This window comes from Canis lupus, chromosome 19 (genome assembly GCF_048164855.1).
Source record: "Canis lupus baileyi chromosome 19, mCanLup2.hap1, whole genome shotgun sequence".
Taxonomy (NCBI): Eukaryota; Metazoa; Chordata; class Mammalia; order Carnivora; family Canidae; genus Canis; species Canis lupus.
In genome coordinates this window covers 31,590,882-31,615,521 of record NC_132856.1, presented here as the reverse complement: position 1 = coordinate 31,615,521, position 24,640 = coordinate 31,590,882, and the positions used below count along the sequence as shown (strand labels likewise).

The following is a 24,640-nucleotide window of genomic DNA, read 5'->3' as shown; positions in this document are numbered from 1 at the left end:
ACCACTGGGATAAATACTGCACACTACAACAGAGACCATCGTCTGCCATACCTTGTAATGCTCTAATTATTCTCCTACCTCAAGCCCATCTCCAATTTAGTCAAAAGGCAGAACCGAGGTTCAAGGCCAGGATTAGAGGGAGATAAGTGAGTCACTGGCCTCCGGTGCAAAATTTAAAGACTGCTAAAAAACCCTCAGTAATCAAGATAATACTTCAATGTAATATTTTTTAAAATCAAAATTAATGCAAAAATTCCACAATGACAAAATATTGAAATTTTAAATAAAGATTAATGCACATTTGCGCCTATATAAACCTGTATATACACTCTTATCTACATGGTTTTTGTATTGTTTTAAAAGCTAATTTTTTGGGAAGACATTAAAGTAATTACAAAAATATTTGAAAATTGAAATGCAGATATATGAATACAACATTATCTTAAGTATAATGAAACCAGAATCTATTATAATTTCAATTTTCTGGGTTTAATATGTACAAAGTCAATAATATTTTCAATATTTACTTCTTTATCTTATTTTCGATGGGGAAACACCATGTTTGATATTTTCTCACCAATAGTTGACAATCTTAAATAATTTTAAATTAACTTAGTTAACTTCATTAATTTAATTAATTTCATTTTTCTTTTGCTTCCAGCTTCAATATGGGTCAGGACTGCAATGGTCTTTCTTTAAAACATTTATTTTTTGTTCATTGTGGATTTTTTTTTTTTTTACATTTCTTTAGTTTTTTTAAAGATTTTATTTATTCATTTTAGAGAGACCAAGAGAGTGCAAGTGAGCAGGGATCAGGGCAGAAGGAGAGAGAGAATCCCAAGCAGACTCCACACTGGGCGCAGAGCCAGACACAGGGCTCCATCTCATGATGAGATCATGACCTTGAGCTGAAATCAAGAGTCAGACACTTAACTGCTTAACCAACTGAGCCACTCAGGCACCCCCTACATTTCCTTAACTTTTTTCTTTTTTTTTTTAAAGATCTTATTTATTTATCTATTCATGAGAGATACAGAGAGAGGCCGAGACACAGGCAGAGGGAGAAGCAGGCTCTGTGCGGGGAGCCCAATGTGGCACTCGATCCCAGGACTCCAGGATCACGCCTTGAGCTGAAGACAGAGGCTTAACCACTGAACCACCCAGGCAACCCTCCTAATTTTTTTTTAAAGAAACCACTGAATTAAAATATTTTTTCCTGATTACTGAGTATTTTGACACTCCTCTAAATTGTGCATTGCCTATTCAAGTCAAAATTGAAGCTACAGCCATTACAGACAAATAATAACAAAAATGACTCCAAATGTGGAAAGGAGCACAAGACATATCAAATGAAGGAAGTATGTTGCAGAATAATATGTAAGTATGGGCTCATTTGTGGTTAATTTTTTTAATCACTAAGATATACATCAAATACACATATAGTAAAGAGTAAAGAATGTAGTCTTTGAGACGAGGTTCTTAATCATGATGCTGCAAAATAATACCAGCAGTGCCCAAGCAACATTTTACTAATAACAAGAATCACTCTTGCTGATGTTTGGCATCTTTGAAAGATTACCCCTATGGTAATATGATTCTCATTAACTTGTAGCTAGATACATTTTTTTTCTTTTTGAGAGTGAGAAAAGTGGTGGGGTTATAGCACATGTATGAGAAACTATAAGCAACCATAGGTACAAGGGACTTAATGGGCATCTCAACAACATTATGTATGATGGTGAGAAACAGGCTGAGAACCACTTATTTAGGCAGTTTAGTTCCTATCATATAGGCTAAGATACATACTAAACATAATTTTTTGCTATTGTTGGGGAGCAAGAATGCCTCACCCTTTCAGAGGGAGGAAAAGCTCTTGTCTCCTTCAAGGTCCTTTTAGCTGGACTAAGAATCAAAACAACATGAGACAGATTAACAGGAGAGAAGAGATTTTTTTTTTTAATAAAGATTTTAATTATTTATTTGACAGAAGAGAGAAAAAGAGAGAGAGAGAGAGAGAATGAGAAGGGGGAGCACCAGGCAGGGGAAGAGGGAGAAGCAGACTCCTCGCTGAGCAAGGAGCTCGATGTGGGGCTCCATCCCAGGACCCTGAGATCATGACCTGAGCTGAAGGCAGATGCCTCACCGACTGAGCCCCCAGGTGCCCCAAAAATCAAATTTAATAGTCATACGTATGAAGAATCCACATAGATGTGGTAATTCTAAAGACAGGCAAATGAGGTATACATGTCATTCTAAACTAAGGAGAAGGGGGCAGGAATCTGAAATTTCAGAAGAAAAGAATACATTTCACCATTTCACAGGGCAATAAGAAGAGAAGATGTTTGGTAATTAGATGTTCGCTCTACCATACAGACGGGTCACTCAATTTCTCTCTCTTAATAACCCTTATTCTGGGAGTCTTCCAATTTAGATTCTTCTGCGTGGTTAAGGGAGGGAAAAAGTTTCTCTTGAGCCTGTAGGGTCTTAAATGCCTTCAATTCAAAATAATCCACGTGCCAAATAGCACTGTCACTGGGCATTGTCTTGAATCCCTTCGTTATGTTTGGGGAATTCTGAGGTGCTGCTCAGTATCCCCCTCTTTTCAATAATTGTAATGTGTGTTTTTTTTTTAAGATTTTATTTATTCACAAGAGACAGACAGAGAGAGAGAGAGAGGCAGAGACACAGGCAGAAGAAGAAGTAGGCTCCATACAGAGAGCCTGATGTGGGGACTCGATCCTGGGTCTCCAGGATCATGCCCTGGGCTAAAGGTGGCACTAAACTGCTGAGCCACCGGGGCTGCCCTCAATAATTGTAATGTTTTTGTTTATTTTTTTAGCCAAGCTGATGGAGCTCTAATTTTTAAAAAGTAAAACTTACACTTTCTAGTGTATACTTCTATGAATACTGGCAAACATATATAACCAACACCATAATCAAGATATATAATACTTCCATCCCCTCAAAAGTTCCCTCATACATTGCTTCATCGTATTGTACAGCCCCTGGCAACTGCTAATTTGTTTTCTGCCTCTATAAATTTGCCTATGTCCAAAAACATCATATAAATGAAATCATAAGCCTTTGGTGTCTGCTTCTTTCACTTAGTGTAAAGTATATGGAATTCATCCATTTGTTCCATGTATCATAAATGTATTCCTTTTTATTGCTGGGTGTCATTCTATTGTATAGATATACCAAAGTTTGTTTATACATGGTAATAAGATTTTGATTTTGATTTGGCAAATCATTCATACCCCGCTCTCAGGTTATATGGTTTATAAAAGGCTGATCCAACACTATTTCACATGGTATCCATACCCAGAACTAATCAACCAATATATTCCTATCACATTGACCAAAGGGATGAGTTCAGATGTGGGCACATGGCCCAGTTTGGTCTAATGATATCCAATCAAGGAAATCCACAGAACTATTAATGATAAGAAGTCACTGACCCGGAATAATGGGAAAAGATATTAAGCTGGTATTTCTGGTAACTATTCTGACCCCACAAGGGAGTTCCCAGATTCAACATAAGGAAATGGAAAGCAAAGAACAGCCAACTGGGTGAGACAAATTCCTAGCTAGTATGAACACCCAGATCCAGCCATGCCTAATGTTCCATCCTTAGACTTGTCAGTTACATGAATGAATAAATGCTTCTAGCTAAGTTAGCTTAGGTTCTGTTCCTCACTCTTGGAACTAAAAGCTATTAACTCTATAGTGGAGAAAGAAATCTTGTAATATTCCATCCATCAATGAGCTTACAAGAGAGTTTTGAAAATAAGGCATAAATGGATTTTCATCAGACAACCCAGCTTTACCAGTTCACCACTTCCTAAGTACGTGGTCTCGCAGATTCTCTGTATTCCTATAAATCTGTGTTTCTTCATTTCCAAACTGGAGAATATAAGTTCTTACTCATTCTACAATATTGTTTTGAAAAATAAGAGGCTGTGTTGGTTTAAATGCAAAAGAAAAATAAAAGTTATTATGATTATTACACATCCAAAATAATTAGTACACAAAAATGTAGTAGGTGATGATGATAATAAGAGAGAAAATTAAAAGGCATTATAAAGGAGCAGTGAACAATAACCACAACTAGTGACATATATTGAGTGCATGCTCTGTGTTAAGAATTGTACTTTATAAAAAAAAAAGAATTGTACTTTATATACATTAAGTACATATATATACATATATATACACATTAAGCATTTATATAATTATCTCATTTATCATTCTCAATAATGCTAAAGGAACTTTAACCTTCAATTTTATTTTATTTTATTTTACTTTATTTTATTTTTTAAAGACTTTATTTATTTATTCATGAGAGACACAGAGAAAGAGAGAGGCAGAGACATAGGTAGAGGGAGAAGCAGGCTCCATGCAAGAAGCCTGATGCGGGACTCAATCCTGACACTCCAGGATCATGCCCTGAGCTGAAGGCAGATGCTCAACTGCTGAGCCACCCAGGTACCCCTAATCTTCAATTTTAGATGGGACTTTAGATGAGCATAAAACATTTTCTAAGTTAAAAAAGCAACTGATAGAAAAAAAATGAAAACTTAGCACTGGACCAGCAAAGCCACTGCACACTTCAAAATGAAATGGAAGGCATGAAGCAAACACACTGTAGTATACAATTAAGTAATAAAAACTATGATCCTATAATTAATTTAGCAATTCTGTTGCCTTATACATAACTATGCATAGTGTATTCGACACATTAAGACATAGAAAATCTAGTCATATAATATAATATTATCATATGATAATAAAGTGGCATTCTATTTCTAAACATCTGGATTTCTCAGCCAATTCTACACATTTAAGTCAGCTATTTGGTGTCATAAACACATAGCAAAAATAAGGGAAAAATGGTTGTACATCTAGCACCAATGCAGCTCTGAGAATTAGACTTATGGGGAAGAGGTCAGGTTTTTCTATCCTATATTCTTTAAAGGACAAATACCCAAAAGAGAATTGTTTCCAAAGTAACCAGGATGGAGGAGACTCTAGAGAGGAAACAGAAATGAATGAGATGTGTGCTCATCTCATTCTGAGATGGTAAGTGGAACCTTCCCCTTGGGATACCAGGAACTTGTAATTACTTCAACCTGACAACCTGGCCTAGAAACCAAAGTGTCATTTGTTTGTCCTTCCACTTTGACTTTTCTAGTGTTGGTGCTCATCAGAGTCTCTAGAGAATGCCTTTTTTTGTTTTGTTTTTAAGATTTTGTTTATTTATTCATGAGAGACACAGTGAGGCAGAGACGCGGGCAGAGAGAAAAGCAGGCTCCCCATGAGGAGCCTGTGCAGGATTCGATCCCTCCAGGGATCACACCCTGAGTGGAAGGCAGACGCTCAACCACTGAGTCACCCAGGCCTTCCAAGAATGCCTAATTTTTAAACCACCCATCTAGCTTCTTTCTAGAACTTCACTTACTCATTCTTTCAGTTACTCAGTGACGATTTTTATTTGCTGAGCCTTGGACTAAGGATCCAAAGTCCCAAACCTTCCTGCCTGCGAGTCTATGAGAGGTGAAGAATGGCTTCTCCATTTTCTCCATTCCCTCCAGCCACTGACATCTTCTGGAATTAATCCTTTGACTTCTGAAAGCCCTTGAGATTCAACATGATTTGTTTTAAAATTAAAAGAAACCATTAATGTAATAAGTGAAACAAGAATTAGAAGAAAACATGAGTGAACTTTTTATACAACTTGGATGTGGGGAAAGCTTTTCTAACTATAAGTCAAATACAAATGTTTAAGAAAATAAAAAGGAAAAGACAGAAAAATTTGGCCACATGACATTTTTAAAAATTCTTTTGCACAGAAAAAAATACCAAAGCAAAATCAAAAAACAAGCGCATGCTAGGAAAAAAAAAAAACATGTATGATACATAATTACAGATTCAGTGTCAATCACCCTAATATGAATGCATATTCTTAAAAGTTGAAGGAAATATGACTTTAAAACCCAGGTTTTAGTATGAGCAGAATAAAAGAACAAGCAGTTCACAGAAAAGGATATAGAATTGGCCTTTAAAAATATGAAAATATGCTTAACTGTCTTTATAAGAACAGGAAGCAAGTTAAAACTACAGTGAGAATTTTGACAACTGTACTATACCAATGCAGCCAATTAACTGTAGGAGATGCTGGGTACAGAGTACATGGGAACTCCTTGTACTATCTTCACTACTTTTCTGTTAACCTAAAACTATTCTAAAATTTTAAAAAGCTTATTTAAAGACAACAACACTGATATACCATTTCTTACCTACCAGTTTTACATAAGTTCAAAAGCTTATTGACACGGGTATGGAGAAACAGTGTCTCCCATACATTGCTAGTAAGAGTGCAAAAGGGCATATGACATGTATGGAAGGAAATTTGTTATCAGTTAAGGAAACTATGTAACTATTTACTTTTGTATCTGTTTACCTATTTGATTTGTCTATATACTTATTACCAGCAATGTCAGATATAGCTATTCACTCTGAACATATACCTTCAAACAAATGACAAAACATTGGTACAAAGCTATTGACTGTGGCATTATTTCTAATGACAAAATACGAAGTGCAACTCAGCCATCCATGAGAAAAAACCTGCTATGTCATACAAAGGTGTACCAGTCAACTGTAATAAGGAATGAGGAGGATTTTATAAAATGATGTGAAATAATTTCCAGGATAATAAAGCAAGATGAAAACAAGTATGAGTAGTATGCTAACTTCTACATTAGAAAGAAAGGAAAGTTAGCATATGTGTATACATATGTATTTATTGGTTTTTGTGCTAAACACATGAAAGACACACCAGAAACTAAAAATGTTTACTATAGAGGTTAGATATGGGTTGGAGGGATAAAAATGGAATGGGAATTCCTTGAACACTTTTTACCCCGCTTTCATTTTTGGACCATATAAAGTCTTACATACACAAAATAGAAAAATAGAAAAAGATTTTTAAAACAAAACCTAAACCTGCAACAAACAGAAAAATAAAGGAAATGAATGATATATCATATTGATAAAAATAATCACAGAGGACAAAAATGAATTCAAATAACTTTTGCAAAAAAAAAACAAATAACTTTTGCATCTAATACTCTGAATGCATGTCTGTAGTGGAATATTAGGACAAAAAGAAATACAAATAAATCCTAAACTTTACTTAGCAGATTGGTTGTTGGGAGGAGTATTGATGTAGTAATTCTGAAACTATCTTCTGTGTGTTATGGGATAGAGCAAATGAATCAATACATTGGGCTCTCACTATGGAATAAAAAAGATTAACAAATGTAGAATAGGGAAGGTAAAGAAGAATCTTGTGATGTTGGATTTGAATTGCTGAATTTTAGATTATTAATATACATATAGTATATATGTAATTTTCTATAATAATCTATAATTCGACTATATATGTAGTTAAATATGCATATACATATATATACATAAAGATATACATATATATGTATGTACATATATATCCTAGAAGCAATGACACCTAAGTAACAGACAACCTAGTAGCTAGCCTAAGTTTCATTTCTAAACTCCATCCCCCACTAAAGGGCCAGGCAGGACTCTATGAAGAAATGACTTATTCTTGATCAGGGGTAGCAAAAACATAAGGTAAGCCTAAAATATCTTTTTTTGCTCAAAGGCATTCTGAAAAACTGTTGGAGACATGTCAAAAGGACATAAAAATTGGCTTACAGGGGATCCTACGGGCTAAACTGAAGATAATTTGAAACTCACAAAAGAATAAAGAGATATTTATATTGTTATATTTGTTTTGTAGGACTTCCTTGAGCTATATACTTATGATTTGTGTATTTTTCTATAGGTTTGTTATACTTCAATACAAAGATTATAGTGACTTAAAAAAAAAAGCTATGATACAGGCAGCAAAGGAACACATATTTTATTTTAGCTGAAAGAAGGAACATACTATGAATAAATTGTTCCAACTATTATGAAAATAATCCAATCCTAATATGGAGATGGTGGGGAGAATGGGGGAGCTCTTTTGTTACCAAGAAATGACAGCTAATAAATGTATAAGAATAATACAATTACAAAAACACCATTAGACAAGCTTTATCAATGGATGATAAAAACCAATGGATGAAAGGTTCTTAGGAAACAGGATATTCACTCAATCTCAAAGTATTACCAGACAAATTGATTACTAATTACAAAGCAAAAAGCAATTCTCAAAAAAAATAAAAAAGAAAAGAAAAGAAAAAAAGCCACATATAATTTCCAAAAATGGAGGGATTAGGAGAATATTATCTTAATCAAGTGATCAAACAGCACCACCAATAATGGAACAAACAAATTTTGCAACTCTGATACAATGCAATATGAAGTATACAATATCAAGTAGGTAATATTTTGGCCAAAAACATTGAAGCTAAATCTAATTATGAGGAAATAAGTGGGCAAAACCACAAGGCATGACATTCCACACAACACTGGCTTAGAATCATCAAAAATATCAACTAATGAAAGATAAATAAAAGTCAGAGAATCACTCTACATTAAAGAGTCCAAAGACACGCAACAATAAATTAAATTTGTAAGCCTTGATTCAATTAAAAAATAAACAATAAGGAAAAATATATTATAAGGTATAAGAGATATTAATGGGGACATTTAAATATACCTGATAACATATCTATGTTAAGTTTCCTGGGTGTAATAATAGTATTATTACACATTGATCTTAGGAGATACAAGGTTAAATGCCTGCAGGTAATATGACGCCTACAGATGAACTGTGAATGGTGTTTTAAAAAGTATATAAATGAGAAAAAGAAAGCAAATGAACAATTGTGAGAAAACAATAATAACAATTGTTGTGCATGGCATTTGAATATCTATTGTTCTCTATTCCTAGCTTTTCTTAAATTTTAATATTTTCAAAATAAAAACTTGGGAGGGGGTAATAATTGCGATAAATAAAGGACAACTAGCATTTTTAAAAAAATGTCCACTATGTATCAGGACCTATTCAGAGGAGGTTGCACTAATTTATTTAATCCTCATAATTCTACGTGGTTGATACTAATAATATCTCCATTTCATAGATGAGATAATTAAATCCTAAGGGATAAACTAACTTGACCAAGCTAGCATTCAGTGGTTAGGATTTGAACTCAAGAAATTTAGATTCATAGTTCGTTATCACAGCCATGATACTTTTCTGCCCTTCAAAAGTAATAAATCAGATTAGTACAACACACTTATCAAATAATATGAAATAATCTGATTAGTAGAATAACCACATTAATCATATCAGCCTAATGATTATATGCATCTGATATCTCTTATGTGCCCAACACAGAATTCTGGAGGATTCAATTTGTTCTGATTAGCTCTCTTTCCTTTGCTGGAAAATAAAATCAGTAATAAATGGAAGCCAACAAACAGCCTGAAATGGGGGAGGGAGGACTGATTTTTATAAATACAGCATTCAAAAATAGTATGCTCAGTTATATAGGTATTATTTTTTAAATAGAGACTATAAGAAAAATCAAAGGATCAATATTTATATCCAGTAGGTTAAATCAAAGAAAAAGGAGCAAAAGTACAGGTGCTTTGAGATTTGGATTATGTTAGTACCATTATAAAGTGGTCCATTTCCTTAGGTGGTAACCACAAAAGACCCTGATAGAGCAGAAATTACATCATTAGTCAATTAATCAGTTTTCTCTCACGATAGCACACCAGGGTGTCCTCTTTAACTCAATAGACAACCAGCTCACCAACAGTATCTAAAAAAGAGGAAAGTCATAGAATGAAAGAAGTGGACATGAAAAGCTATAGAGAAAAGAGATTGAAACAGACAAAGGCAGCTGTGCTATGAAAGAAAGTGAGAAGTGGAAAGGGAAATGTCAGGAATCAAAGGTTAAAAGAGAAAAGATCAGGATTTTTTTTTTTTTAAAGATATAGAAGTGTCTTATGAAAGAAAAGGGACCAGTGAGGAGATAAAAATCATGACCAGAGTTGAAGCCTAAAAACACAAGGCAACACACAAAGAGAAGCAGTAGGAGCAGAGCCATTCACTCCATGGCTCATTTACTCATTCAGTGAACACCTAAAATACAGAAGGTACTCTGCTGAGCTTCGAGGGACATGAGGATGAATATATAGGGACTCCTGCCCTCAAAGAGCCCAGATGCTCATTGTGGCAAGTTCCTATTTTTCAAATGCAATTTTAATTATTGCTGCCACAACTTAGTTGATTTTGAGAGTTAGTTTTATGTGGCAACTTGTGGGGACACAGGGTGCCCAGATTCTAACACTATTGCTGGGTGTGTGTGTTTCTGAGTGAGCATTTGAGTCAGTGGATGCAATAAAGCAGATCCCCAATGTGGGTGTGCATCATCTAATCCCCTGAATAGAACAAAAAGGCAAGGAAAGAGAGAATTCATGTTCTTGGCCTGATTATTGAGCTAGGACATTAGTCTTCTCCTGCCTTCTACTACTGTGACTTTTATTATCAGTCCTCCAGTTCTTAGATCTATACATTGGCATTCCTGGGTCTCTGGTTTCCAGATGGCAGATGATGCAAATTCTCAGACTCCATAAGCACATGAACCAATTCCTCATAATAAATCATGTGTATACATACCCTATTGGATTTGTTTCTCTGGAGAACCTAATATACTAATATTCTCATACTTAACATATATTTCCAAAATTTATGGCAATTACATCATCTATAAGAGAGGGTACTTCTTAATGATGGCTGCTGTATTGAATGAGTAAATTTGTTATGGAAAGGAGACACGTTTATATTTCTGATACAGATAGTATGCAAACGAGCATCTTTATCTGGTGCTTAGATAAGGATATTTTCATCTTTGGATACAGCACACTTCACATCATTCCCTCCTTTTTTTTTCATCATCCAATTCCAGGGAGGTGAACATTAACAAAGGACAAGGTAATCTAAAGCAAGAGGAAAGACAGATAAGGGACCAGGTTTTCATTTGTGATGTCCCCTAGGACTTCCGTGATAAAAAGCAGTAATGACCAATGCAATGAGTATTTGTCACATAGTATCTGAGAATGAACTCTGGGTAAAGGAAGATACAATGAGGAAGCAGCTCCCAACCAGATATCCTTACCTAGTACCTCACATATAAAGATACCTAACGGATGATTTGAGAAAATACAGAAATTGACTTCTCAGTATGCCTCTGTGTATGATCTCAGCTCTTACTAAGGATAACAGACTCCCTGAAAAGAGCTAAATTCAAGTTTGAATGGGTGTTTACTACATCCAATTTAGAACACTCTCCCTCCCTGTCCCTGAGATCTATAAGAGAAGGTGGAGAGCTTGGAAGAGCACCCATTACTTTTAACTGTTCAACATCTATTCCTTTGGGTCACTTTCCCTCCCAAACTCTGGGAGGGATCTTTATCTTAGGATCTCAGTGGAGGGGCCTCATCTCCCCTAGCAGGGGCAGGAATGTGAGTCAAGCTAACCAATCAGTCTTTTTGGGGGGAGTGTGTATGGGTCAACTGGAAGAAAAAGGAGCTTCTGAGATCTTGGGTAGTAGAAGTCATGTAAGTCTGCAATTACTTGAGGACCTTTTTCCCACCACAGGACTGAGTCTGAAGGGAAAATTAACAGAGAAGAAACAGGCTATGAAGTAGGGAAAAAGCATAGGGAATTTACCAGGAATCTATTACAACTCAAGTTTACAAGTCCGTTTCTCACCCTGTGGTCATTTGTAATCTTTTTATAAAGAAGGCTCTCTTAACTACACAAACTTTAGGACACATAAAACCTGCATCCATCTCTGGGAGATACAGTTTTAAATATACAATGAAGCACCCATCACCATCCATAACAAAAGCCAGTTTCACCCAATGGATCCTGCAACTCTGTGAGCCAATATTCACCCTTTTTCTTTTCTCTTGGCATAACGTGAGTTCGGTTTTACCATTTGCAACTGAAGGGTAGCAGAATATGCCATTTCAAATATGTCTCCTTGGCATAAAGATTATTTTGAGCTGATTATTTTTAAGAAACTGCAGACACAGGAGAAGCTCTAAAAACGGGTAGAAGTTACTCATTAGTAATGGATGTTTACATTTACAAAGGAACCCTCCATTTCCTTCCTTAGGAATTCTCCTAAGGATCTGTCTGTACTAGGAAGAGGAAAATGACTCTAAATCTTATAAGACAATTTTGGGGAGTGTGGCTAGCTTAGTCGGTAGAGCAAGTGACTCTTGATCTTGGGGTCATGAGTTCAAGCCCCATGTTGCATGTGGAGACTGCTTATGTAAATAAAACTACTTTAAAAAATCAGTGGCATCTGGGTGCCTCAGTCAGTTGAGTGTCCAACTCTTGATTTGGGCTCAGGTCATCCTCTCAGGGTCTCAAGATTGACCTCCACCTCAGGCCCCAACCCCAGTGGGGAGTCTGCTCAAGATTCTCTTTCTCCTTCTCCCTCTCCACCCCTCCCACCTCTCTCTGTCTCTCAAATAAATAAATACATCTCAAAAAAAATCATAAGACAATATTATCAATGGAGCAGACACTAACTCTGCAGAAGAAATCTTACCCTTATTTACCATGCTTTTCTTGGTAATCTCCCATCACTGTCTACCCTTCTGTTTCTTTCTCTTTAGCTGAAAATGATATTTAAGGTGGTAGCTTGGCCATCTCGGGGAGTTTTACCCAGTTTTCCTAGGTATCTCCCATGTACACAAGAGATATACAAGTTAATAAAAGTCTGTTTGCTTTTCTCTTGTTAAGATGTCTTTTATTACAGGAGGCTCAGCTAAAAACTCAGAGGGGTAGGGTGAAAGTTATTCTTTCTCTCCTACACAGTCAAAAGCATCTGGAGATTTTAAGACAAAAATAAAATAACGGACCTTAACTTCTGGCAGGAAAAAATGGGAATCAATGTTATTTCAACTTTCAGAGTATCTATTATATGCTACTATACTTTTGTCCCCACAGTTCAGAATATGGTTTACAGTAGCTCAAACATTAGATTTATAAACAATTTTCAGGAAACAAATCATGGGACAGTCTTGACATATTTTGCAGGGATACTTCCTTTGATTGGCTATAAATGATAATAAGGATTAAGTTGACACTACAAAAAGTCTGACTTCATGATATCCTTTTGTATACTATTGCTTACATCAAACATGTATTTTTTATTTCTCCATAGTATGAGTACTTACTGATTTTCTACTGGGAGCTCCATTTAAATTCTCCTCTGTCTGCTGGTCCACACGATTGCTAAAGAATCAATTCCCAATACTATGATCTGTGTCAAAACACCTCACCAGCAGTTATTTGACACCCATAGTCTCCTCCAGACAGATTACAATTAGACATTTAAGATTCTTGGAAATCTCCAAGAAAAGCATTGTTGGAAATGTTTCATTTAAGAAAGACTCTACCTTCTTGGGATTTCTCATTGAAGAAAGTAATTTAAAAAGTGATAGAAATTAGTAGAGGATATGCCATGCTTTTTATTAGAAACACGCAAACCAATAAAGATCTAGAGATTTTCTTCCACATGGTTCCATACATGCATATCTCAAAAATACAAGGAAAATGAAATTTGGTTTTCATTAAGGATTTTTCTAAAGTTACTTATAATTACATATGTTAGAAGAAGTTGGATTTTATCCCAAAAGAGACAGAATACTTCATGTCCAAAAGATCCAGAAAGCAATCAAAATGGACCAGTTGTCTATAAATGATTCATTTAGAGGGACAAAGGAAATCACTGTTTTACCAGAAAGTGACCAGCTCTTATTTTGAAGAACAGTAGGTAGTGTGAGAAAAAAGAATCCTGTGATTTTGAAAAGTCACTATTTTGAGCAATGATTCAATTCCTAATCAAGTCTTGTCACCAGCCCCAACCCCTTGTACCCTTACCCAAAGTGATAATAAAATCTGTACTGACCTCCATCAAAAAGTTTGCAGCCAAATGATCTTGCCTGAAGGAGCTCTACACAGACACACATGCAGACACACAGCACCATGTCCATCTCCACCTCTAACATCATCACTGTTTTGGAGAACAGCCACCTTGGTAGTCAAGGAATTTGAGGACTAAGCAAAGCTTCCTGGCCAGAGGTCCTAGTAGTTTCATTTAAGCCCAGGAGTGGGTTTCCTGTAGGACATTGGCTATGGCACCATAGATCACTGACATTTCTAACACTATCTGCTTCTTTAACATTCAAGAGAATAGAAACATTCTGATCACCAAGTACAGAGGCATCCAACAGTCTAATTTCAAGGTAGATTTTATATCAGAGTCGTGGTTTTTTTTTTTTTTTAAGTACTTTATGCTATTCTGATGGAAATCTCCAACAAGAGTAGCTTCCGTCTGATAAATGCCTTGAGAGTGAAACAATAAGTCTAAAGCAAAGGGAGATGGGCAAAATTATTTTTTCGCAATAGGCAACACACAGTGAAAACAAGAGACTACTGAAGTTTAAAAGAATAATCTATATTTATTCTGGTAAAGACTTTCCCCACATCAGCACTTTAAATACCACTGTGAAATGCTGACAATAATTATGTGAATGTTGCTATAAAAAATTAAATCTCTCAACTAATGGGTTTCAAAGGCGCTTCTGCTTCTGCCTTACACACACACACATGCACACGCACACATGCACACACACATACAATAGCTTCTCTGTCAGGATTTCCCAAAATCAACTGTGGTACAGGGAGGGATCTTTACTACTACTACTGCTGCTGCTGCTGCTCCAAAGAAACAACTAAGGGGATTGAGAGCCAGCGTCCACTTCACCTGAGGCTTCAAGCTCGCAGGTGCTGGGTTTCTGGTTGGGGTAGGTGGCAAGAGAGTTACCACCCTTTACTGGTCAGGTCATCCTTGGCTTCCTCACTGAGTGACAGGACTATTAACTGAACCTCTCTAAACTCCAGTTTCCTCATCTATGTACTGGTGACAGTCATGTTTATTACAGGGATTAAATGAGAAAAAATATATATACATATATATCACTTAGTAGAGCCTGGCTTACCACTAAGCATTCAGTACATAAAGTGATTACTATGATTGATTGTCACAGAGCATGCATCTTGGTTACACAGATGCCAGTCCTGGCAGCATAAAGTGACTCAGAAGGAAATAAGATTTGAAGAAAACAAAACCAGCCCATACCTTGGTCAAAACTGACTGCACATTGTTGGAATTGGAATGTCAATTGTACCAATGATAGACCCAGTAGATGAATTTCAACAGAAAGGCAAATATAACCTTCCTGACTGAAGTAAGCAACTTATTCATCTTTGGATGGATAGTCTTCCCTGCTTTGCGCTTTGCTACTCCTTATGTGGCCCACACACCACAATGGCGGCATGACCTGGGAAATTCTTACAAATGGAGAATCACAGGCCCCACCCTTGACTTGATGAATTACAATTTTAACAAGTTTTATAAGCACATTAAAGTTTGAAAAATGACACTGTGCACCACAAAATTCATCGAACAGCTAATCCCATTTGGGGTGTGTTTTCTATGATCTTTGCTGCATAATAAACCACTCTAAAACATAGTGACTTAAAATAATAAGAACAACCATGTATTTGCCCTACCTCTTTAATGTGGGCAGGGCTCAGTGGGGTGGCTCATCTCTGTTCAACACTCATAAGGCCGGAAGAGAGACTTCATCTCTTTATAGGAGATGACGCAGGCACACACAGGAACAGAAAGATTTGTTAGCAATAGTCTCTCAGACAGAATACCCACAGGGTATCTGTTATTTTTTCACTTTCTTCCTCTCCCTGTCCTCCTGATCTGTGAATCATCCACTTTGTTTCAATTACACAACTAGATGCAAGCCCCCATTGGGAGCATAAGGAATTTTAAGACAGGATATCTCCCCTGAAGGAACTTGTAATAAAATGGGTGAAACAAGGCACAGATATCTTGAAACTTTAATAACAATAAAATACTGTAATAATAAAATATTTAAGTAGCAGCACAAGATAATAATAGAAATGATGTCCTAAGACTATGAACCATTCATTTAATTAATTTTGCACCCACTAACCACTCTGAATGCTCAGAGAAAAGAACAGAAGTGGAGGAGAAAGTCCACAGAAGAGGAGGGACGGGCAGCCTGAGCAAAATTTGTACAGGAAGAATAAGATGGATTTCAAAAAGGAAGGCCCAGTGAAATATACTTGAGGATAACATAACTGGGGAGCCAAGGGAACAGGGTCATGGGGACACGAGTCCATGATGAGTGTCTCTGCATGTAGTTTGGTGATGATTATAAATTCAATGTTCCTGAAAGAATTTCCTGCCTCATAACCTCCGCCTTTACTTCTCCCCTTAGATATGTTCATAAGCCATTTGTGGAATCCCCACCAGCAATATAACCTTGTATTAATAATGAAGGGTTTTTACTAACCTTATAAACTTTACTATACCTTGGGGTGGGGGTGGGGGGAAGGAAAAACAAACAAATGTAGGCATCGTCAAACGGCAACTTGTAAACTTCACTATTCATTGTATGGGGAACTAGCACTTTTGGTATTGTTCAGCAGCAACTTGTAAATTTCACTCTCCCTTAGAAAATAAAAACAAAATGAAAGGTGCTGCTTAGAAGAAACATATAAATTTCAATCTCCACTGCAGGAAAATAAGCTCTGATTACACTACATAGTTCATACACCTCAATGTGCCAAACACTTGTTTTATTATGCATTCATGTATAATGAGTTGGTTTTCCAGCAACAGAGAATGAAATTTACAAGTTGTTATTTAACTTTTCTAGGAATGTATTTTTCTTCCCTTCTTTTTTCCTCCTCCTTCTCCCCCAAAACATAATATGAGCAATGGGGTTGCTGAACAGTACTACCTACCCATTTATTCCCTCTATAACAATGATTAAAACAACTTAAAACATTGTTCTCAGGGATTCGTGATACCACACATAACAGGAGAGAATGACACAATTTGGTGCCATACATTTCAAACAATTGCTCTTTAACTTGCTGGGGGGTAGAGAGGGCTTTTAAAAAGTTGATAATAAACATTATTACTAGTTTTTAACTTCTATTTGTTGTTGAAAAGGACCATGCCTATGACTCCTGGGCTCCACAGTATTTTCATAAATGTACCCAAAAGAAATTCAAAGCCAGTGGATTTGAATGATTTTGCCATTTACTCAAACATGTTTCTGAATAGTTTATCCTGGACAGGAAGGACGGGAACCCTGGAAGAAAGTGGTTGTGCTGTATTCTGGAGAGTCATGGCAAGAAATAAAAAAAGAAGGGGAGTCGCTACCTCAATACTAAAAGTGTCAGTGCAATGATATCCTAATAAAAGGTGTTCTATTAGAAGTTATAAAAATCTCATACCAAGAAACACTCTCAAAACAGAAGTGAGGTGTAATACAGCCCAGAATCAACCAAAGACATCTTTATGTCAGGGAGTAAAAAGATACCAATATACCATCTCTACCATTTTCTTAATTTTTAATTTTTCATAGGTTATATATAAGCAAAATAAAAGTTGAAACAATACCAAAAGTCCAGTGGAAAAATACCTCTTTCCATCCATCCACAAATCTCTTATGCGGTCTTCAACATATACATACATACAAATATTTTTAAAATTTCTATGACAACAAATAATAGCATATTCCAACCCTTTTTCCACTTAATGATATCATAGAGATGGTTCTATATAGATACTTTCTTTGTAATGGCTTCACTGTATTACAAAGTATAGATATTCCATAATTTATTTACCTAATCCCCTATTCCTTAGACATTTGAGCTATTTTGAATCATGTTATTAAACAAAATGCCATGATGAATATTTTTGCACATAGATTTTTGTGCACCTGCATGACTATATTTCAAAGATAAAGTACTACAAATGAAACTGCTAGGTCAAAGGGTTGTGTGCATTTTATTTCAATAGTTAGGGCCAAATAGCATTCCAAAGAAAATGCACCAATTTATACTTCCATCCATGATACCAGTATATCTTGCATTGAAGGAATTCCAAAATAACCAAAAGTTCATTTTCATTTTTCTGTCAAATGATCCTTTCCCTCTCAAGTGGGGTGTGGGGGGTAAATACCACCTATTTTAATTGTAAGTATAGGCAGGTTATAATTATTATTGTCCAAGACTCAAGGCCATTTCATTACCCACTGCACCATTCTGTGCTCACTGTGCTATAATTCTAACTGGTCAGATAGATCTTTAATTTGCAGACCTCCTCAGAATACAGATTATCTGCATTCTGCAGACATCTGCAAAAAGCCATCCGCAAGTGCATATTTCATGGCTGAATATTTTTACATAACATCAGCTGGAGCCCATCGTGCCAGTATTCTCGCCAAGTGTCACAACCTGCTCTATTATATCAATAGGCAGCTTCAATTAGTCATTTTCTCCCCATGGTGACGACAGCTATAATAGCATGCAGTGGTCTGATGAAGTTTGTAATACAAAGTAGAGATGGAGGTATTAAAAGAGGATACAAAATTAGAATAGCATTAAAAAAAATTGCACCTCCTAAGTATTCATTAGGGGAAATGACAACATTTCTGAAACAGGATTCAAGAATGAATACAAAAATGCAATTACTTTTGAAAAAGATGGATAAATAAATTCACCATGGGAACACAGTCCTGCCCCAGATAGAACTCGGGTTTTTATTGACTAATTAGTCATTAAGTGTCATCTCAAAAACAACTATAAATAAAAGAATATTTGGTAAATAGAAAAAAAAAACTTAAGTCTTAAATAAAATTGTTAGATGAAAATAAATGCCAACAGAGAATGCTCCTATGAAAGCATGATACAGTAGTAAATAAATTAGAAAGCATGACAGGGTTGGAGCTACCCTCAGAATTTACTCCTAATGCTGCTGCTTCTCACCTCATCCACTAGGATCACGGGGCTCCAAGCCATGTTCACCTCCCCAGACATACAGCCACAGCCCTCTAATTGCCTGCCTGCCTCTCCTCTTGTCTACTGCAGCCTCTTCTATCCATAGCAGCTGAATGATTTTTTAAAAATATAAATCAGATCACGTCATTTCCTTCCTTTCAGCCCTCCAGTGGTTTCCTTCCCCCAAATCTAAAATTCTTACCATGGCTAAAAAGGCCCTATGCAATCCAGTCCTGCCACCCCTCCAAGGACATGACCCAATGCTACCTCCTCATCCCCACTGGCCTCCATCAAGCACAGTCCCAACTCAGATCCTCAGCAAGACTCAGCTTCTGGGAGAGGATGCATGTTCCCCAGATATTCACACAATCTCTTCTTCATTCACATTTGTCCTCAATGTCACCTCATCAGAGAGGCATTCTTTGACCACTCAATCTACAAAACAACCCAAAGCTTATCAACGCATGCTGATTTACTTCTCTTATACAACCTACTCCACTTTACATTATATTATATAGTTATATGTCTGTCAATTGATTATTTATATGCCCTTCTAGAATAAAATTTCTATGAAGGCAAGAAGAAGGAGAAATACAAAGTGTGCATCCCAGTCAGACACAAAATCATACTATAATTGTAAATTATATATACAGTTGAAGAAACATCACTTAACTTACTTTGGACCAAATTCATTCAAGTCACCAAACATTTAATGAATTTTTAATTATATATGGGATTATTATATATTATGTATAACATTTATTACATCATGCATATGTATGTGTATATATAACATTTATTTATATATGCACACACACACACACACACACACACACACACACACACACACATATACAAAACACTTAATTGTATATGGGGTTCCAGAAACAGGTGCCAGAAACATAGGTCCAGAAACATAGGTCCCAGGATCTATTCCTGGAGACAGAATCTTACAAAGTTTGGGGGACAAGATGCAAAATACAAACTATGGAGATAATAAATGTCAAGAAGTTTGAGGAGAGATATGTGTAGGCTAAGAGGGTGGAGGAAAGTTTCAAAAAGAAAGATGGAGAGGATCTGGAAAAGGAAACCAGAAGGGGAAGGCATTTTGGGTGAGCACACAGGATAGGCAAAAACATAGATTATAACAGTGTTTCCCCAACTTCAGGACAGGAAACCCTAGTGCTACATGGTCCACTGACAGGATAGAGAAAAACTAATAAAGTTATATGCCTTTTTAATCCTCTTTAATTTTTCAAATTAGTTTAGTGAGAATGTATTAATTACTGCTAATATGTCAAAACACCTTTATAGCACTTGCTAATCTGAATAACATAATTTTATTTTTGTTGTATTCTTCTCTAAAGCTTTATATCCCTATTTGTGGTGAGGTATTCTGTTTCTCATCTGGGAATAATATATGGGTTTCGTTGTCTATAAACCTATTCAAGTAAATGAAGTTAGTTGTTTTAAAGCTAACATTAAAGTCAATCATAGACCATGTGGCTGGGACACCACCTGTCCAGACCCAAAAGAGCCTATTTTAAAGGAAGCAAAGGCGGCTCAGCAGAGAAGAATGGGAAGGCAAACTCTTGTCAAAATGCAAGACGTTTCATGGCAGGCTAAGGATTTTGAAAAATATTATGTAGGCCTATAGTTCCCCAACTTGTTACAAAGCCAAATTCCTTTGAAATGTCCTTTGTACATACAGGAGTGTGGCATGTCCCTTATTTTCAAGACAGCATGAAATATAACAATCTCCAATTCCATTATACAAACTTAAGGACATAGATAAAAAAAAAAGGAGTATAATTTCATAGTGCATATGAATAAGGGAGGATCCCATTTATTAGGTCTACAGAGGAGAACCTAGTAGGCACAGAGCTGAGTAGAAAGTGGATATGAAGTGATAAACAGAAACAAAGCACACAAAACTATTTTCAAATATCTGCTGGGTATTTATTTCCTACTGTCTAATGACTAGCACTAGCTATGCTGGGCTCTGGGCTACACAGTTTGAGAGTATAGATGGGCTGGACTTAAAACCCAGCTTGCCATTCACTAGCTGTGTGAGTTTCTGATGTCACTGAATATAGTTTTCTCAATAATAGCAGTATTCACCATAAAGCTAGTCTAAGAAAGCAAATGAGTAAATAGATATAAAGCTCTTAGCATAGTGTTTGCCTGAAACAACTTTGTGTCTCTGCAGGGGCATGGAGGAGGCATATTGACCACCAAAACATTCAAGAGACACTTGTGGAAAGAAAGCTTAAAACTACAGAAGTTCTCAATTTAAATTGCATTGACTGGGCAGCCCCGGTGGCGCGGCGGTTTAGCGCCACCTGCAGCCCAGGGCGTGATCTGGAGACCCTGGATCCAGTCCCACGTCGGGCTCTCTGCATGGAGCCTGCTTCTCCCTCTGCCTGTGTCTCTGCCTCTTTCTCTCTCTCTCTGCATCTCTATGAACAAATAAATAAAATCTTTAAAAAAAATTAAAAAAAATAAATTGCATTGACTTAATATGTCATATGACTTGGCTCAAAAAATCCCATGTTATTCTATTTTATTGATAAAATATCTCAGAGACATACAAAGAAGGAGAATTACTAGTAGAGGCCGACCGTGTTCATGTTGGTGATGGTGGTGGTAGAGGCGGGCGTTGTGTTGGCGGTAGCAGGGAGTTGGCAGGAAAGGCCATCTCAAGAAGGTGATTTTTAAAACGAGACCAACCTGAATCATAACAGGAATTAGCTAAGGGAAGAGGTGTGTGGAAGGGCTCCTCACCAAGGGAACCCAAACTGCCATCAGCTCTGGGGAAGAGAAAGCATCACGGGTCCAATGAACTGTATGAACAAGATGTGAAAGAGGAAAGGGGGTTTGGGGAGGACTGCCTCTGGAGAGGTAGATCTTTCAGTCATAAAAGACATGATGTCATGATCAAACTGTCATAATTAGAAAGCCACTGCTAAAGGGAATAGGGAGCCATGGAAGAGTTCTGAGTTATTATAAAAGAGATTTATAAAATGCCACATATATTTTTCTTGAGTTAGTATACATGTAGAGTCATTCAATAACCCATTAAGGTATTTACTGAGTACCTAATATATATCAGAAACTGTGCTTACGTAAGGATATGAGAAGAAAACTCACAGATACACAAAATAAGCAGGGCTGAGACTTGAAAGGCAAAGGACATTTCTGAGAGGTGAGTAAAATTCCAAAGATTGGAGCCAGCAGAGCACATGTGATACAACATTTTCTAGCATGGTTAGAACACACAATCCTGGGGCAGCATGAAACCATTCATGCAACAAGAATTTACTGAGCATCTATTATGTGCTACCCTTGTACAGGCACTGATGATACAGTAATGATGGAAAAAACACTGAAAATAAGAAAGACAGCAATAACTTTTATCATTGCTGATAACAGTAGTTTGATTATGAAGAGTGTGAGAGGCAGAAAAACAGAAGAGCAGTGTCTTAATTTAAGGAGGCTTGAAGTGGCAATAAAATATTTTTAATTAAAACTCCTCTGTTGAGAATAGACAGTCTTGAAGGCTAGTATAAACCATAAATGAGTTATATGAAAATATATTAGTGATGTTATAGCTTTTAAAATGACATTATAACTTCTGAAATGTCAAATAATTTTGAATGTCAAATGCTACCCCCTTCCCCCCTAAAAAATTCCAATCATGATTTGTCCAGTTGATCCCAAATCAAATCAACCTACTTAAAAGTGAAATGCCCATTCCTTACACTGTAGGAGAAACGCCTCTATTGTGGTCAGATCTTCCCTTGTCTTCATAGGACCTTGGTGCTGATTCTGACCCAAAAAGTCAGTGAAGGTCCATTTGGGGCAGCTCAGGAAAGAGAGAAAACATGGTTCCCATCCAACACTAACCTTTCCAACCCAGCCCCTGATCATGCCAAGACATCACAGTATAATAATGGTAATTTAATAATGTAGTCGGCCGGGCTCAGCCCACATTAGAAAGCTCAGGAAAATAAATGAGGCTTGCAAGCCAAACAGAGAGAAAGTTCTCCGGGCAGCGCCTGCAGCAGGGAGATACCTGGTAATGAAGCACCTGCTGTCTCCATTCATTATACAGGAGCTAAACCTTAAAAGAGCCAATGGAAAGGTGAAGGTCTCCAAATGGAAATAAATAAATAAGCTCACCTGCCATGGCGAGATCTTTGAAAATGACTTGGAAGGACTGCCCAGAGATTTTCCATGGGGATGTGGCAAAGTTTCATCAGGTGTCAAGGGAGGTAATTATGTGCTTAGCCACATTTGCCGGATAAATTGGCCTCCTTACCTTCATCTGCCCATGTGGCCACCAGATACAGAAACTGTGTTTAAACTCCACTGTGTTCTCTCTGGCTTTTACTACAAAAAAAGAAATAAAAATGTGTCGTAGGTGCTTGGCAAATCAGCCCAGTGTTAGATGGGGACCCATTATCTTTGACCTTCACATTTTTACCTCTTCTGACTCACAGAAAATTCTCAGAAACTCTTTCAAGTAAAGATATATGATTTCTGAGAGATGCTCACTTTCAGGAGGAAGCTCTTGTTTTGTAATATAAAAATAATAGTTGAAGTAAGGGATTTCTTTATTTTTAATTTCAATTGGTCTGTTACTTGCTCAAATTTTAAAAATTCACCTAAAATGAGGCGCATGGGTGGTGCAGTTGGTTAAGTGTCCGACCCTTGGTTACAGCTCAGGTCATGATCTCAGGGTGGGCAGATGAAGCCCTGTGGCCAGCCCCTCACTCCACAGGAAGTCTTGAGATTCTCTTTTCCCTCTGCCCCATCTCCCTGCATGTGTGTGCAGGCACATGCATGCGCTCTCTCTAAAATAAATAAATCTTCTAAACAATTTACCTAAAATGATGGAAGTTTTGTTTACTATGTTAGTAACATGTGAAGCTAACAACCATTCCCCTCCTTCTTCAATTATTAAGACACTCTAACATTTCTCCATCTTAGCTTCTGTATAGAAAAATTCTGACAGGTAGCTCTGGCATCCTCTATCACTTCTGAAACCAGTAATGAAATGTCAGAGGAGGAACAGTTAATTAAAATTGTGGAATCCACTATGCATCCTCTCAGAGTCAATAAAAGTGCAATTGAAGATACTTTTCAACACATGATGTAACTAGTGTAAGTCACATTTTTTAATAACATTTGGCTGTTAAAAATCAAAAATCATTAATATGAACCAAATACTCAGTAAACATCTTGCTTCATTGGTTATAAACACCTTTAGCTCAACTAGGGCAGCGGATTTGATATTGAGATCCATTAAGGAGGTGTTGTCTAGTAATGAACCAAAGAACATGTCTATAATCTGCAAGTAATTTGCGGGAATAAAAATTATACCTGAATCTCCCACACAGGCTTACCTGAGCTATTATCCTTAACAAAATTGCCTCATAGGGGCACCTGGGTGGCTCAGTCGGTTAAGTGTCTAAATCTTGGTTTCAGCTCAAGTCATGATCTCATGAGTCAGGGGGTGGAGCCCCCACCTCAGGGTCAGCACTCAGCAGGGAGCCTGTTTGAAGAGTCTCTCCCTCTGGCCCTCCCCTCACTCTACTCTCTCTCTCTCTCTGTGAAATAAACAAATACATCTTTTTTAAAAATTTCCTCACATTCTCAGGTTACTCCATAAGAGAGAAA

The 24,640-nt window shown here is 36.7% G+C and overlaps 1 protein-coding gene across 11 annotated transcripts in view; it reads right to left on the bottom strand.

Annotated features, from left to right (window-relative positions):
* FHIT (fragile histidine triad diadenosine triphosphatase) overlaps positions 1-24,640 on the bottom strand; it is a 1,386,045-nt gene that overhangs the window by 1,093,550 nt on the left and 267,855 nt on the right. The window lies entirely within an intron of this gene.